The following is a 7441-nucleotide window of genomic DNA, read 5'->3' on the forward strand; positions in this document are numbered from 1 at the left end:
CCAGTAGGACTTCTTTATTGTAAAAACATTAATTTCTAAGTAATGCTGCAAAAGTATTTTTTTAATCTAGAACCTAAAAATCTCTTCTCTTGGTCATTTACTAAGAAAATTAGTTTATTAACATACAAGGCTGTTTAAAGTTTATCAATAAAAATATGGCCGTGTTTGCTCTCATTCTTACAAATACAGATTTTGACAAATCAGTTATGCCTTCGAAGATGAGGTGTGTTTGTTACAGTAGGAAACAAAATTACACCTCTCAGAATATGGCCATTTTCTGGTTCTTGCATCTGACATCATGCTCAAACCTCCACTAGCATTAAGGAAAGTTCTTCAACATTTGGAGGTTGTCTCCTCTATTAGTAATTTATATAGAACCATACATGTGCAATGCTGTTTTACACACAAGCACTTGCTATCCTGGAAGATGCCTCAAATGACATGTCCAATAGTCCTAAGACATTGCTTAAAGCATTTGACTCTTCTGAACTTTCCTGGAGACTTGGGAAATACGAATTCCTTGCATTTGGGAGTTGAGCTCTCAGGGCCATGATTTGGTTACATTTTCTTAATTAGTTTATATAAAAGTGAAGAGATTTGATCATATACTGGGATAGACCCTCTTGCAAAGCTTGGTGGGCAGATGAGCACTGAACAGTAGTGGATGCACTGAAACTCTGGTTTTCTCCACTCCAACTCTGTTGAGTCCAGATGTTCAGAAATGGTCAAAGGGCATGGTGGTGTGACTTCTCTGGTGATTTTCCTCTTCTTTGGGGCTGTCACCAATCCCCACAGGATCAGTTCCCCAATAAGGTCCATCCAAATCCTTCTGACCTCTCTCCCGCTTGTGTAAGTCAGGTATAACTCCACTGAAGAAAGTGATGTTCTGTCATGGTAAAACTGCTGTAACTGGCAGGAGAATCAGCCAGTCCTTCTAAAAAGCTATGTCCTTCATAATGACTGCACCGCAACATTTAAAGGAAAGCGAAACAAAAATCAGTGCTGGGGAATCTCACTGCCAACATCTCCCTTTTGCTTCAGAAAGCGCATGGAAACTAATGCATACGTTCCACTTCCTCCAATTATGACATTTGCATTAGCATGCCTGTCAAGTGTTTAAGTCTGAGCCTAAATAACAGTAACATGTTCCTGAGCTTGGTCTCATCTCTACTGGCTTTTACAGCTGGTTTGAAAAAAAAAAAGGCTTAAATATTCTTCAAACTCACTTTTAACCCCATTTCGTTCCATGGTTGATCTATACACCGTGTGTTGGAGTTTTGAATATCATCCTAATACTATTCATTCCCTTTAATGCTGACTGGTCAAAATGTGTTAGATCCCAATGTAGTAAGTGAAGGCAATGTAGTAAGTAAAGGCCTAATGAAGGCCCAGTATGAGGCCTGAACCAAACTAAAGTAATGGTCAAGACTTTGCTAATATGAAGCAAAGTTAAGCTGTGAGCAAGAGGCAGGCCCTGCTCACAGAAGTTGGCAAGGAAAGGGCTGATGTTGCATAGTTACAGTATAAACATGGTACCAAGACACACTATACCGGAACATTCCACAGATAACATGGAACAGGCCGACCCATCCCAATGACAGGGGCAAAAGGGTAAAATGATGGATAGAGTTGTTTTGATCGAACCAACAGGTACAAGGTGTGAGGCGGCACCTTATTACGTAGAGGGGTTGCACCTCAATACGTCAGGAATGATGTGTAACTTGTTTGTACCTGTGTATAAGAATGTGTCCCTGGGGTGGTGTCTTTGTCCGGCTGAGGGGGCAGTGGAAAGTCCCGCCACTGAGCTGAGTCCATTGCCGAGCGGCACTTTCTAGCAGTATGCCCGGTAGACTAAGTAATCTACGGGGAACTGAAATTGTGTCAGGGTCGCAATAAACCTGGCCGAGGTGCCTTTGTATCTTAGTAGACTCTGTGGTTATTGGGGGTTCTCGTCGGGTCTGCTGTATCAGCTATCTGCGCAGAGCTGGGGCAGCACACAGAGGGAACACACGCACGCAGCCGAGTGATATCAACAGGAGAAAGCAGAAGCACCACACCGGTAGCCTCTCACAACACTGGTGACCCCGACCGCTGATCTGGTGAGTAAGCAAAACTGCCGTGGTAGGAATCGCGATCTAACATGGCAGTAAACCTCGAGCTAGGGAACCCCCTTATCCCCTCCCTCATGATCCCCACGGAGTTTGATAATTGTTGGACCCGCTGGATTGCCAGTAAGGGGGGTCCATATAAATTTAAAAAAGAGAGTGGGGAAACATGGACTGGCTTATGTAGAGCGATGGTAGAAACCGAGGCTCTGAGAAACAGTAAAAAAGCAAGAATTTTGCAACTCATGTCTCTGGTAGTGAGACAGCTCAGACAGCATGTTGGAATGCTGGCCAAACAAGTCACAGAAAAAACAGGAGGAGTAGAAGAAGTAACCCGAGCAGTTGAGCACTGGAAAGCCCAAGCTCTGTTAGCACAGCAACAGGCGGGCCAAACTCATAATATGCTCGAGCAAGTGAAGCAGGAAAATAAAAAATTGGAAACAGCTGTAGAAAACCTGCAGAAGCAAAAAGTGCCGTCCCCTGTTATAAATATTGGTGGTAAACAGCAGGCTTCAGGTAGCTACCCTGTGCCTGAAGAATGGGGACAGAAGTGGAAAAAGGTGGTCCTAGTAAAATTAAAAGATGAAACGGGGTCCACTGCATTGCAACCAATACCTTATGATAAAAGCCAGGTTCCAGTTAAACTTAAACTGAGACCTAGACTGGTGCCTGTCAGAACGGAACAAGTAAGTGCACAGAAGGAAAGAGTAGCACATAATACTTTCACAGAATTGGTAAATCAGATGAAGGAAAATATGGAACAGTTCACAGAGCACATTAGGAGACAGGAGCTGCGACTCGATCGCAGGGGAGTGAATAAAAAAGCATTTCAAAGTAAAAAACCAAAATTAAATGGGTTAACACCTAAAATTGATACAATAACACATGGAGCTGCCCAAAACCAGTTAACTGCACCAAAAAAGGGCACTCCTGCCATCCATTTGGCATGCACACAAAAGCAACAGACATTGGGGGAACAAATTCAGGTTTTACAAGATCAGGTAACTACCCCCATTCTCCTCTCAAAGCCAGGATAAAAAACAGGGGTGCAGTTCCTAACTGTGCAGGTTCCCAACTGCTTTGACCCACGGAACCACACTCTACGCTCATATTTAAAAATAGAATATTCTTTCTCAAATATTTTTACATACCGGTTAAGGTTTGTCCTTTATATGCTTTCTTAGTTTGTTAATTTGCTGTTGCTGCCTGTACTTTCAAATATCTTGATAGAGTTAATCTCTCTTGGCTCAGGTCTCACTACCTTCCTAGGTTGCTCTGCACCCCCACCCTCTCTCCCCCGCCTCTCCTCAATTCTGCTCTCCTTTTGTTTTAAAAAGTTAAAAGTTATAGTTTTTACAGAAACCTCCAAAATATACAGCAATTGAAAACAGAATAAAACAAGAAACAAAAAGAAAACAAGGTAAAAACTTTACTTTAAATAAATCCAGTAAATTAAGTATTTTAACCCTTCAAGAATGCAACAGCTGAAATTATTCCTAACTTTTTTGAAGATATGGTTACCAAGCAACAGAAATGCACACTCTGCTTCTAATCCTAACCACTCACTAATATTTCAAACATGGGCTTTTTTATTTCCATGTAGCAGAGTTTTAAAATAATGTTAAATAGAAAGTAATGCAAAATTCCTTGTTTCCAAATTAATACAATACATTTCGCAAATATTAATATATTTTTAACAATTTATTAAACAAGTTTTAAATAAAGTAATAATTTGTTTATTCAAATATAACCCTTTTTATTTTTTATTTTTGTTTGCCTTATTTTGTATAGTTATAAATAGAATTCTGGCGCCATTTGTTGTTAATTGTAAGTTTGTCCTGTATGTCATGTGTGTTGTTTTGTGTTGTATGTTGTGTGTGTCACGTGACTATTATTTTTATTTTGTTGCAACAAAAGTCAATTTTATACCCTTTTAAAAATTTATATATCTGTGGTACCACACTATTTTAAGATCATAGTTGGGGTATAATCATTATTAGCACCAATTTTTTGTGCAAAGTTCAAAAATGTTTCAGTTACAAATATATGTACATATATTTCCATATATTTCTGCCTCAACAAATAATGCAATTGCAAACAAAAAATATTCTCTTATCAATCACAGTTTTGTTTTGTTTTTTTAAAAAAAAAAATTTTGTTATTCAAAGAAAAAAATGTAAGGGGAAACCTTCAACATTAAGGTAAAGATAATATTAACAACATGTTAATTTCTTTTTTGGGCTTTTTATAAACTTGTTTGTACGTTTAAATATAGTTATAAGAATGTCATAACCAAAATGTTTTAAAATAACAATTTATGCATAAAGCTAACCAAACAATTTCAACAGGTTTCCATGTTTTCAACAGGTTTCCACCTTTGGCTCCCAAACATAACAAAGCATCATGAAAGTATACCCTCAAAGTACTGTATTTAAAATTTATTTTGGTTTAATTTTATAGTTGGTTTAATTTTTGTATGCTTTTCTTTTGTTATGTTATGTTAATGGGAAGCAGTGGTTGTTAAAGTTGTGCTTCTAAACAGTTAACAAAAGTGAAATTGGTATCACAAGCAAATTAACTCTAAAAAGCTTGGTAAAAATTCTGTTAACTCCTTTGCTGAAACAAATTGTTCAGCAAGGGAAAGCAATACACCTTCTCATGGAAGATTGTGAGCATTTATTTTAGCCGTTAAGCATTACATTTCGTATAAAAATATTAGTAATGTACTTCAAATGAAAATGAATGTCTATACAACAATTGCAAAAGTATAGCTTGTGTTATAAAAGGCTTGGTCCCTATTACATTGTAAACAAACTAAGTTAAACTGTGTATTAAGTTTAAGTTACTGAAAACAAAAACAAAAAAGAAAGAAACAAACAAAAATCCTTTATTATGTTAACTAACTAGCTGTTTAAGTTGCATCCCACAGACCAAAGACACCAAAAAATATCACACCCTGAAGACACCAGATGATATCTGTATACAGTGAAGAAACTGCCAAGCATCAAGAACAGAAAAATGAAGTGCTTTATAAATAAGAGACTGGTCAAATACACCTCGATCTACCATATATGGACAATTAAGTTAACAATCAGCTAAAAACCACTAGTTGGACCAGGATAAGCCATCATTTAATTTCAACTTAGTTACTATGTAAAAACAACTGTATTATTGCTGTACTACTGTATTAGCATTGTACTGTTGTCTTATTGCTGAATTGTATTATTGCTGTACAACATTTACAATATGCATAACCTTGCTAAACTGTTTAACACACAGGTAAAAATCAACAAACAAATGGCAGCAAACAACGTGAAGGCAAAGAAAAAACAAAGTAGTAAACAAACAAAAAGTTACACAGTAACTACAAATTAGGTAAACAAATTGCCTGTTAGTACCAGTCATAATTTGGGTCAGTGACACTGCATCCTAACTGAGGCACATGTTATTCAAAACAATCTTGTTCAGTGTCTAGGTACCAATACTACATCCAGACACAGCACTATTTAATAAATTGGTTACTGTCCATTCAGTAGGTTATCTAGAAGACAGCATCCATAAGAAACAACTGGATCTATGTCAACTACTGGTGTATCGCAGAGCCGTGCAACCAATGAAACAGAGAAGCTAGCCACTTCCATTTCCTGCCCAGTGAAGCTAACCAGAGGGTGACAACTAGCAGTAAGGGTAACCTATAACATGAATGGACAATACTGAGTAGTAACTAATTACAATATATTTATATATAAAGGCCTCAGTGGTAGTGTCACTACTCCAAATTTCTGTTTTTCTTCTCATATACATAGCACTGTAGGACACACCATCACAATCCCTATCCAGTATTTTAAAAACAATCAGCCTACTACTAATGATGAGAAAGGTGATAACTGGAATTGCCCTAATATGAGTGTGTTTCTATCAGTGTTACCAAAGTAAAAAGACCAAAGTACAACACCAAACTAGAAAAACATAGTTATGCTTGGATATAAGGTGGTGTCATATGTACACATACATACTATACATATATGCCCATACACACTCCAAATATATAAGCCATATCCATATAATTGATATATATTAATTATTTGGGAGTGCCTCTAAGGCTCAATCATAATACTACATTCCTCAGTCATGGTCCCGGGCCTAACATTCCCAGGCCCACCATAAGGGACTAAAAAATAATTGGATAATAAAATCTGTCTGCCAGTCGTACGAGGGAATGTGCAGACTAAACAGACGGATGGGGCATAAGTGTATGGATAGTAAAATAAAGTAACCACCTAACAGTGTTTAGCCCACTGGGTTATCTTTAGTCCATGCATTATGCTTTTCCGGGACGATGAGTAAACATCCTCCCCTTAAAAAGACAAAAAGTGGGGGAATGTAGTAAGTGAAGGCAATGTAGTAAGTAAAGGCCTAATGAAGGCCCAGTATGAGGCCTGAACCAAACTAAAGTAATGGTCAAGACTTTGCTAATATGAAGCAAAGTTAAGCTGTGAGCAAGAGGCAGGCCCTGCTCACAGAAGTTGGCAAGGAAAGGGCTGATGTTGCATAGTTACAGTATAAACATGGTACCAAGACACACTATACCGGAACATTCCACAGATAACATGGAACAGGCCGACCCATCCCAATGACAGGGGCAAAAGGGTAAAATGATGGATAGAGTTGTTTTGATCGAACCAACAGGTACAAGGTGTGAGGCGGCACCTTATTACGTAGAGGGGTTGCACCTCAATACGTCAGGAATGATGTGTAACTTGTTTGTACCTGTGTATAAGAATGTGTCCCTGGGGTGGTGTCTTTGTCCGGCTGAGGGGGCAGTGGAAAGTCCCGCCACTGAGCTGAGTCCATTGCCGAGCGGCACTTTCTAGCAGTATGCCCGGTAGACTAAGTAATCTACGGGGAACTGAAATTGTGTCAGGGTCGCAATAAACCTGGCCGAGGTGCCTTTGTATCTTAGTAGACTCTGTGGTTATTGGGGGTTCTCGTCGGGTCTGCTGTATCAGCTATCTGCGCAGAGCTGGGGCAGCACACAGAGGGAACACACGCACGCAGCCGAGTGATATCAACAGGAGAAAGCAGAAGCACCACACCGGTAGCCTCTCACAACACCCCATTTGTCCCTTTCAGCATGATTTGAAAACTTGGTTGCAGTGAGCCCTCTGGATTTGGTTAGTTAGTGATGAGCCAAGAATGCTTAATAGCTTGAGAGAAAAGGTGAGTGAGATAATATCTTTTATTACACCAACTTCTGTTAGTGAGCGCTTGTGTCTCTCACCAACAGAAGTTGGTTCAATAAAAGATATGACCTCATCCACCTTATCTCTCTAATA

General features: G+C 38.8%; 1 long non-coding RNA gene across 1 annotated transcript; it reads left to right on the plus strand.

Moving 5' to 3' along the window:
* The first annotated feature begins 1346 nt into the window (after nucleotides 1-1346).
* Nucleotides 1347-7067, plus strand: LOC135981806 (uncharacterized). Its single transcript, XR_010598968.1, has 2 exons — nucleotides 1347-3525; nucleotides 4473-7067. It is a non-coding gene; the product is annotated as an uncharacterized LOC135981806 (long non-coding RNA).
* Nucleotides 7068-7441: the final 374 nt, after the last annotated feature.

Source organism: Chrysemys picta, chromosome 2 (assembly GCF_011386835.1).
Source record: "Chrysemys picta bellii isolate R12L10 chromosome 2, ASM1138683v2, whole genome shotgun sequence".
Classification (NCBI taxonomy): domain Eukaryota; kingdom Metazoa; phylum Chordata; order Testudines; family Emydidae; genus Chrysemys; species Chrysemys picta.